At 40.2% G+C, this 9,651-nt stretch overlaps 1 protein-coding gene across 1 annotated transcript in view; it reads right to left on the reverse strand.

Moving 5' to 3' along the window:
* The window catches only part of CTNNA1 (catenin alpha 1), a 170,356-nt gene extending 161,005 nt beyond the window's left edge, over positions 1–9,351 (reverse strand). Inside the window, exon 1 of the mRNA XM_044664563.1 lies at positions 9,260–9,351. The gene's annotated coding sequence lies outside the window, so the exon portion shown is untranslated. The remainder of the gene's footprint in view (positions 1–9,259) is intronic.
* Positions 9,352–9,651: the final 300 nt, after the last annotated feature.

Below are 9,651 nucleotides of genomic sequence, written 5' to 3' on the forward strand. Positions count from 1 at the left end.
AAACACTTGTTTTCATTGGAGTTTTTCTGCCCACTTCAGACTTTTGATTAGGAATGAGCTTCTCACTCAGGTTAAGTAGTGAATACCATAGTGAACAAATTAAGCACAGTAGAAACCAGAACTACACAAGCTTTTGTAAACAGTTTTGTCAGTGGGTCACAATCAGTCCAAGACTGCAACATAAGGGATACAGAAGACTTCAATGTTTCACATTTTACAAGATCTAAGACTCAAAATAAATGCTGTGATACCATGGCATATTTCTGGAATTGATGCCTCAAGGAATTCTTTCCCACATGTACAAGAATATCCTATTTAATGTCACGAATTAATTGGTTCTGCAAAAATATGACATGAATGAAAGGTTACAAAGGGTAACTGATTCCATAAAAAAACAATGGGCAATCAGCTGAAGAACATTACAGCTGGTTTTTCCTACTCTACAGGAAAGTTTTCATTATATTATATTAACCATGTTATTTTAAAAAAGGTGAAGTAACTGTAAAGAATTCTCAATATCCATCTAGCCTTCTATTGAAGATTCATCTAGGAAGGAAGTTGTGGGTAGCCCATTCCACTTTTGGATAGCTTCTCTGAACCTTTCCTTTGTTATCTTAGTTGTTTTTTGGGACCAAGTAGAAAAGCAGTCTGCTGTGCCGCTGACCTTCAAATATTTTCCCTTCTTAAATCTCCTATCTAGGCTAAGTATCTACAGTTCTTTCAACAAATATTGTTCTAAAGAATGGCAGCCTCTTTCACTATTCTAGGTCATCATCCTCTGAATGTTTTCAAATTTGTCAATGACCCTTCTGAAATTTATATCTCTATATAATATTCACTGAAAGTCCTTATTGATGACTTAAAAAAACAGCCTCATAAATAATATCCATGCATTAAAAGAAAATATTCAGATCACAAGGCTGTCTTACCAGGCCTTCTCTTCTCTCTGCCCTAACAGTTTCTTTTGAATTTAACTATCATGATCTCAGGATCACAGTTGAAGCTGAAAAGGGCCTTAGAGGCCAACTTGTCTAACACTCACACTTATACTCACAAAGCCACCATTTTACAGATGAGGAAATTAAATGACTTACCCAAGTTCACATGTCTAGTGAGTAGCAGAGGTCAGTTTGAATTGACAGAGAAAAGATTTTATTTGAAACCCTAATCCTCTGACTTTTCACACTACTATGAAACCTATATATCCAACTCTTGACATTTTCCTAAGCCCTGCCTACAGGGCATTTCAAAATAGATGTCTACAACAGAACTCATTTGCTTTCCCCTAAAGCCCTCTTCCCTATTTCTTTTAAGGGCATCATCTTGCTTCCAGTGATCAAGATTTACAGCCTTTGAAGTATCCATCAATTCCTCACTCTTTATCACCATATATACCCAACCAATGTCAAGTGTTACTATATTTTACACCTCTATTATTGCTTACAATTGGTCTTTTCTCTGCATTCACACAAGTAATATCTTTGAGCAGCCCTAATTACCACTCATTTCAACAACCTCCTTATTGGTTTTCCTGTCTTAAGTATGTCCCCCTCTGTCCTCCAAACACCTGCCAAATTGATATTCCTAACGGTTTGACCATATCACTCCCTGCTCAAGAACATACAAATTTCAATTTGGCATTTAAAACCCCTCATAACCTGGCCCCAACCAAGGCTCATTCAACCCAAGGCTTATACTCACCTTCAAGCATTCTTCAGTTCAAACTGTCCTTCCTGCAGTTTCTCACACAAGACATTCCAATCTCTTATCTCTGTGACTTGGCAAAGGCTGTCCCTCAAGCCTGAAATGGCATTCTTTCCTTACCTCCAAGTCAGAATTTCCAGTTTCCTTTAGAGCTCAATTCAAATACCTCTTTCCTGACAGCCTGGAAATACTGGTCCCTTCCTCTAGAAAGTACTTGTATGTATAAACTGAATTATGCCCATACTGTCTTCCCTGATAAAATGTGAACTCCAGGAGAAGGTCTACTAATTTAGCATAAGGACCCGCCCATAATACATATTTATAAATGCTTGTTGCCTCATAGACTATAGGAGAGTAGATTGGTTAAGGCAGATTTTCATTCTCTATAGAGGAAAAGGAAAGGCCACAGGAAAAACAGACAAGTCAATCAACAAGCCTTTATTAAGCTCTAACCATGGGCTAGAGGGCATTACAATAGGCCCAACGGATACAAAGAAAAATAAAAATAGGACCCCAGCCTTGGAGATCACATTCTAATGGAGGAGATAACATGCAAATAACTAGGTACAAATAAGATATGTACAGTATAAATGGAAGAGAATCTCAGAAAGAAGTTACTTGGAGTTTGGAGCCTGGGATTGAGTGGGGGGTGGGAGTGGGGTAAGAAAGACCTTCTGTAGAAGGGATCTAAGTAATGAAGCAAAACTGAGGGAAAGAATACCAGGAATGAGGGACAGTCAATGAAGGGGCACAGAGTAGGGAGGTAGAGTGTCATATTCCAGGAAGAGTGAGAGAAAGTGTCACTGGACTGTAGGGTACATAGAGAGGAGTAAGGTGTAATAAGATTAGAAAGGAACACAAAAAAGACTTGCATAGATTCAAATTACTAAGGGGATGCTTTACACAATTTGATAAAATAGCAAATTCATTTGGAAAAACAAAAGAACTAGAATGTCAAGGAAATGATGAAAAGAAATAGCAATGGAGGGGAAATAGCACTTCCAGATCTCAAACTATATCATAAAATATCAGTCAACAATCAAAAAACCAACTGGTATTGGTTTAAAAAATACAGATCAGGGGCAGCTGGGTAGCTCAGTGGATTGAGAGCCAGGCCTACAGATGGGAGATCCTAGGTTCAAATCTGGTCTCATACACTTCCCAGCTGTGTGACCCTGGGCAAGTCACTTAACCTCCATTTGCCAAGCCCTTACTGCTCTGTTGACCTAGAACCAATACACAGTATAGATTCTAGGATGGAAGGTGAGGGTTAAAAAAAAGGGGAGGAGAGACTAATAAAGAGGACAATCTAATGGATAATGTGAGATGAAGGGTGAATCAAAGGTGCATGAGAAGGCTGACTTCTCCATATAAGTCTTGGGAAGGAGATTATGGAGGAAGATGTCTGAGTGATGTGAGATGAAGAGGAAAGAAGGGGAAGAACTCCATGAACTTGGCTTTTTTCACCCCATGAATTTTGAGGCAGATTCCTCAGCTGACAAGAGATGGGTGACAGAATGCCACAAGAGACTTAAGAATGAAAATTTTCATCTAGTGAATTGATTAGCTATTAAAGGTACTAAGACTTTTGGGAGTAGAAATTCGTGTGTATGTGCCCAAGCATACAGTCTTGTATTGGAGCAGGTGGGAATGAATTCAGATATACCTTTAAATCCTGCCTTATTGTTCAAATCTCTGTCATCTCACCTCTAAGGTCACAAAAAATTACAGGAAGGAGCTTTACAATAAAAGGCTTGGCTATACCAGCCACTGTTAAACTGCAGATTAAAAATCCTACCACCAATGATGTCCCTAAAATATGCACAATGAACAGTGCACCTCTCTTGATTTTACTTATCAAGCTTATACATGAGACTACCAGCCTTGTCAACATACACATACCCCACACTACCCCCAACATGAGGTTAATATTGAATTTTTATGACATTCCAACTTTATGTGATAAGAAAAGAACATAGTCAAAGGCCTTAGGCCAGGGGTCGGCAACATATGGCTCTTTCTGCAGGAGCCATGAAGTCAATTTTTTTTCAGGCGCTGTTACAGGAGCGTGCACTGTTACAGAAGCGTGCACTATGAGCACTGTACGGCTCTCACGAAATTACATTTTAAAAAATGTGGCGTTTATGGCTCTCACGGCCAAAAAGGTTGCTGACCCCTGCCTTAGGCTCTAGTCCTAGACCGGTCATTAACTACCTGATAACCTTGGTTGAGCCACAGATGAGACTTTGAGACCGAGAAAAAGCATTAGCAGCTAGTACAATCTTCTCATTTTACAGATAGGGAAACTGATGTCTCAAGCATGCCTTAGGTCACAAAGCTAATTAATTTGCTGAAGAACAAAGACTGGAAACCAGGTCCCCTGTCATACATCATAACTTTATAATCTGTATAAAGGAGATAACAGTACCTACCCAATACCTCCAATGAAGCTATCTTTAAGTTTAAAATATAAGTCCTTGAAAATTTATAAAGCATTATATACATGGAGTGATTATTCTAGAACTTACTACACATTAATTTCATATCAAATATAATCTCAAATTGATAAAATATTTTAGTACATCTTAGTTGTGACTAAGAATATTATTTTTCAGGACAATGAAGAGGCTCAAGGGATAGGGCACCAGACCTGGAATAAGGAGGACCTGTGGTTCAAATCTGGCCTCACATACTTCCTTGCTCTGTGACCCTGGGCAAGTCACATAACCCAATTTGCCTAGACCTTATCCTTGGTCTTGGAGTTAATTACTCCAAGTTATTAAAGGTGGGTTTTTTTAAACCTCTTTTTTTTTTAGGTTTTCTTATGGTTAGTAAGCTTTTAGGTAACAATTGCCACCTAAATGGAAAGCACAAAAACTTTTCATATAAATGCATCATTCCTTTCCTCTGTTCTCTCCCTCTAATTTTGAGGACTCAAGTATTTATACCCTCTTTAAATATTGAAGATTAGTTGGACACATTCCATCCTCCAGTTGGAAATTATTTTTCCTTCTGTGTACTTAGCAAATCTCTTTAGATGTCCCTTATATGTCATTTTCTATCTTATTTTTACATTATTTATGTGTCATATGCTCTGTAAGTGTGGAATTGGGTTCCTAGTAGATGTTAAGGTCCAATACAGTAGTGACATATCTTACTTAATCATTTTTATCCTTCCCAAAACTGACAAAGGAAATTGTTTAATAAATGAATTAAATGTTTCAGTTTTAGAAAATTGTTGATGAAAGAGAATGAATTTCTGCAATTAGTTTAAGTAATAACTTGCAAATTGGGACAAAATGACCTGCAATTTGGGAAAGTGTTATTTGGAGTATGTGGACAAAAATGAAAGTATCTGAATATCAGAATATAAGTTAACAAAAGCTAATTACCTTATCCATACCATATTTCCGCCTTAATAGATTAAGAGTTAAATGTTCAAACTGTTCATTGGTTTTAATTAAACAAGTGATGCTGTAGGGAAAAAGTACTAGAACAGAAGTCATGAGTTTCTCCTCCCACTCTGTCACTATAACTTCTCTGGGCTTATTTCCTTACCTGTAAAAGATTACCTCACAAAATAAAAGTCCATGATCTTATGAATACATACTTAGGACCAAAATGTGTCCTAGGGAACACTCTGTATGATCCAAAGGCTGTGACAAAACCAAGGGGAATAAATGTGATGAAAATTTGAGCTTATTCATCACACCTAAAAATAAAAATGGATATACTTTCATCAATCTTGTAATCTTATAAAATACAATGCTTAGATTTCCGATATGAGTCCCCAAGTTTTCATTTAGAATAAATGTAAAAAGGGGGCAGTTGGGTAGCTTAGTGGATTGAGAGCCAGGCCTAGAGATGGGAGGTCCTAGGTTCAAATCTGACATCAGAACACTTCCCCGCTGTGTGACCCTGGGCAAGTTACTTAACCCCCATTGCCTAGCCCTTACCACTCTTCTGCCTTGGAGACAATACAAAGTATTAATTCCAAGACAGAAGGTAAGAGTTAAAAAAAAAAAAAGAATCAATGTAAATACAAATGTTTTTGCCAAGCTAGTCTTATTTGTTTTATGGAAGAATATCGATAACAATGCCAAACAAGGAAAAAAATGTCTACAGAGCATCTAAACAGCTGGTGGCACAGTGGAGAGCACTGGACCTGAAGTTAGCAAGTCCCAAATTCAAATCTGACCTCAGATACTTCCTTTTTAGTTAAAAATAAATAACTTTATGATCTTGGAGGGAGGGAGAGGACATAGATGGAAAAATTATTAAAAATTGTATCTACAAGTATAAAAAAAGAACTTTATAACCTAAGTAATCCATCAGATAACAAAGTCATAATGTACCCAGGCAATGACAACAGCAGGAGCAAAATATTACAGACTATGCTTTTCATTAAAATATTTATAGAGAAATGCAAATCAAAACAACTCTGAGGTACCACCTCACACCTAGCAGATTGGCTAAAATGACAGCAGGAGAGAGTAATGAATGCTGGAGGGGATGTTGCAAAATTGGGACATTAGCATTGCTGGTGGAGTTGTGAACTGATCCAACCATTTTGGATGGCAATTTGGAACTATGTCCAAAGAGCTCTAAAAGAATGCCTGCCCTTTGATCCAGCCATACCATTGCTGGGTTTGTACCCCAAAGAGATCATAGATAAAAAGACTTGTACAAAAATATTTATAGCTGCGTTTTTTTGGGGTGGCAAAAAAACTGGAAAATGAGGATATGCCTTTCAATTGGGGAATGGCTGAACAAATTGTGGTATATGCTGGTGATGGAATACTACTGTGCTCAAAAGGAATAATGAACTGGAGGCATTCCATGTGAACTGGAAAGACCTCCAAGAACTGATGCAGAGTGAAAGGAGCAGAGCCAGAAGAACATTATACACAGAGACTGATACACTGTGGTAAAATCTAATGTAATGGACTTCTATACTAGCAGCAATGCAATGACCCAGGACAATTCTGAGGGATTTATGTAAAAGAAGGCTCTCCACGTTTAGAGTTCACAGAAGAAACACAGAAGAAAAACAACTGCTTGAACACTTGGGTTGATGCAGACATGATTGGGGATGTAGACTCGACTAGAAACAACCACACCAATGCAACTATCAATAATATGGAAATAGGTCTTGATTGATGACACATGTTAAAACCAGTGGAAATGTGCTTAGGCTATGGGGGGGGGGGAGTAAAAACATGTAACTATGGAAATTTTTTCTAAAAATATAAAATATTTAAATTAAAAAAAATATTTATAGAATGCCTATGTGCAAAGTGAAATGGTTGAGACAAGGACTGATGTAAAGTAGTCTTTGCATTAAGAAGTTCATATATGGGCAACAAGACACATATACAAATAATTATTATTCGAAAAAATGCCAAGAGAAGTATTCTGGCACTTCAAAGATTACTTCCAACTCAAAAGTAATTAGAAGCAATTCTTCATGGAAATGATAACATTTGAGTTGGCTCTTGAAAGATTTCATCAAGCAGAGAGATAGGAGAAAAGGGCATTCTAGTCAGAAAGGTCAAAAGCCAAAAAAAAAAAAGTACAAAGAGGTACGCTTTGGTAATGAGCTTTAAGATTTACTAAGTACTTTCCTCAGAATAACCAGGTAGTACAATTATTATTCCCATTTTGAAGAAAAGTAAGTCTCATGAAGATAATGGAACTGGCCTATCATAAAGGCTAAACACAGTCATAACTTGAACCCTCAAGCCCCTCTTTCAAACAACCAAACCTCTTAACTATGAATGACAAGGACTCCACTAGATATAATGCATGGGACTATAGGGTGGTAAAAGAAAAGATTTGAAAGGAGGAAGAAAGTCCTATTAAGGAGAATGCCAACTAGGGGCTTCCCTCATTTTGTAGTCAATGAATACACACAAAGTTTTTGAACAGGAAATGACTTGATTAAGTTTGTTCTAGACTAGTTGGGAAGTGGCTTAGAAGATAAAGGGCAGGGCCTAGAGTTAGGAAGTCTCATCTTTGGAGTTCAAAACTGGCCACAGACATTTACTAGCTATGTGATCTTAGGGGCAAATAATTTAACCCTGCTGGTCTCAGTTTTCTCATCTGTTAACGGAGCTGGAGAAGGAAATGGCAAAACACTCCAGTATATTTCCCAAGAAAATTCCAAATGGGGTCACCAAAAGTGAGAGGCAATAACGGCAATTTATATTTCTTTTGTTTATCCACAACAGCATCTAGTCCAGTGTACATAGTACATAGAGCCCTTGATTTTGAGATAGATAACCTAGGTTTTTATTAGGACTCAAACAGAAGCAGGTAACTTCTCTTTTCTCATCTGTAGAATGGAGAGAATTCATCTATACTATCTAACTCACAGGAAAGCATTTTGGTAACCTTAAAGTCAAAGAACACATGTATGGGTAGGTTTTTTTAAGTCGGTACTAAAATCAAAATGGAATTCTTATTCTTCCCTAAGTGGCACCATCAAAACTGCTTTCCTGTCCAGGCACACTAAGGGTGTGAACACTTCCACAAAAGTTTAAAATTCATACTATTTGGCTGAGCCCCACTTCTCCACATCGGAAAATCCGATGGAAAAAAAAGTTACAAAGGACAATATAGTTTATATCGACATTTAGCCTAAATAAGGAAACTCATTTTTTCTGAAAGACAACAGGCAAACTTTAAATCATCCAACTACCAAATTACCCATTAGTCGCACTCTAACAAGAGTTAAATGCTGTCCAATTAATTGGCACAAAAAGTTAGGAGGACTTTTACAATACAAGTTAATACGGTGTAAACCAAAAGTCCACATGGGTGTGGTACATTTTATTTACAAGGATACGTAATTAAAAAAAAAAAACGTGAATGGATTTAGAAATTTTAGGAGGGCCTGGAATCTTTTTAAAAATCACTTTCACTTGCGAAATGGCTCTGGGTTGTGGAAACAGTTCAGCCACCGAGATGGGAGAAATTTCGGGGTGGGGAAGGAGAAAAGAGAAACTATCCGTCCCCAAAAGGACAATCCTACAAGTTGGAAAGTAATTCAATCAAAGCAAACTGACCACAGCCCCGCCCCGGGAATAAAATGCGAATTATTTCAAAGGGGAAGTGACTGGACTAGAAGCCAGCGCCTCCCCCTTCCCCCCACCCTCGCCTCGGGCCCAGCGGGGGGGGGGGGGGGGGGGGGTGGCGCCCAACAACTAAACGAAGTTACTTCGGAAAACTCGGCCCACGCGCCCGCTGGGCCATCCCGCACCCTGATAAGAGAGAGCTCAACTTGCTCACGGGAGTGCCCGGCTGGGCTAGAGCCTCGACCCCCTTTCCCAGTTCTCGCGCCCCCCCCCGGGTGGGGCGGAGCAAGGGGCGCCCCCAGGACCAGGCCCCCGTACTTCCCAGGATCGGGAGGGGCGGCGCCCTACTCGTCTCGAAAAGTTCTGGGGAAGCCGCAGGAGAGGCGCGGGCTACGGTGTGGCACCCGGGAGGTATAAGCGAGGGAGGGGGAGTCCATGGAGGGACCCCGGCCTAGGGCCAAAAGAGCGCCGGGAGTTACCTGCGGTGAGGGGGGTGAGAGCGGAGGAGGAGGATCCCAAGGCCCCAACGCCAGACGCTGCCACCAACGCCACCGCCGCCGCCGCCGCTTTGTCTCCCGTCCCGACTCCCGAAGAGGAAATGGGCCGTGGCCCGCGCCTCCGCCCCTCTGCCCCTCACCGGCCCCACGCACCCCCCTCCCCGCCCCGCTTCTGGCTCTTCCCGGCACCGCCCTCCGCGGCCGCCCCGCCCCTCTGCCCGGCTCCTCCCCTCCGCGGCCGCTCCCGGCCATTCCTGCTCTGCGCCATCTCCCTGACTTCCCTAGCAGCAAGGAGGACTTTGCACACTTCTCTGGGAGGCATGGGCCAACTGATGAAATGCTCTCTTGAGATAAACTCCTTAAACCCAGAACCG

The sequence above is a fragment of the Gracilinanus agilis genome, chromosome 2 (genome assembly GCF_016433145.1).
Source record: "Gracilinanus agilis isolate LMUSP501 chromosome 2, AgileGrace, whole genome shotgun sequence".
Taxonomy (NCBI): domain Eukaryota; kingdom Metazoa; phylum Chordata; class Mammalia; order Didelphimorphia; family Didelphidae; genus Gracilinanus; species Gracilinanus agilis.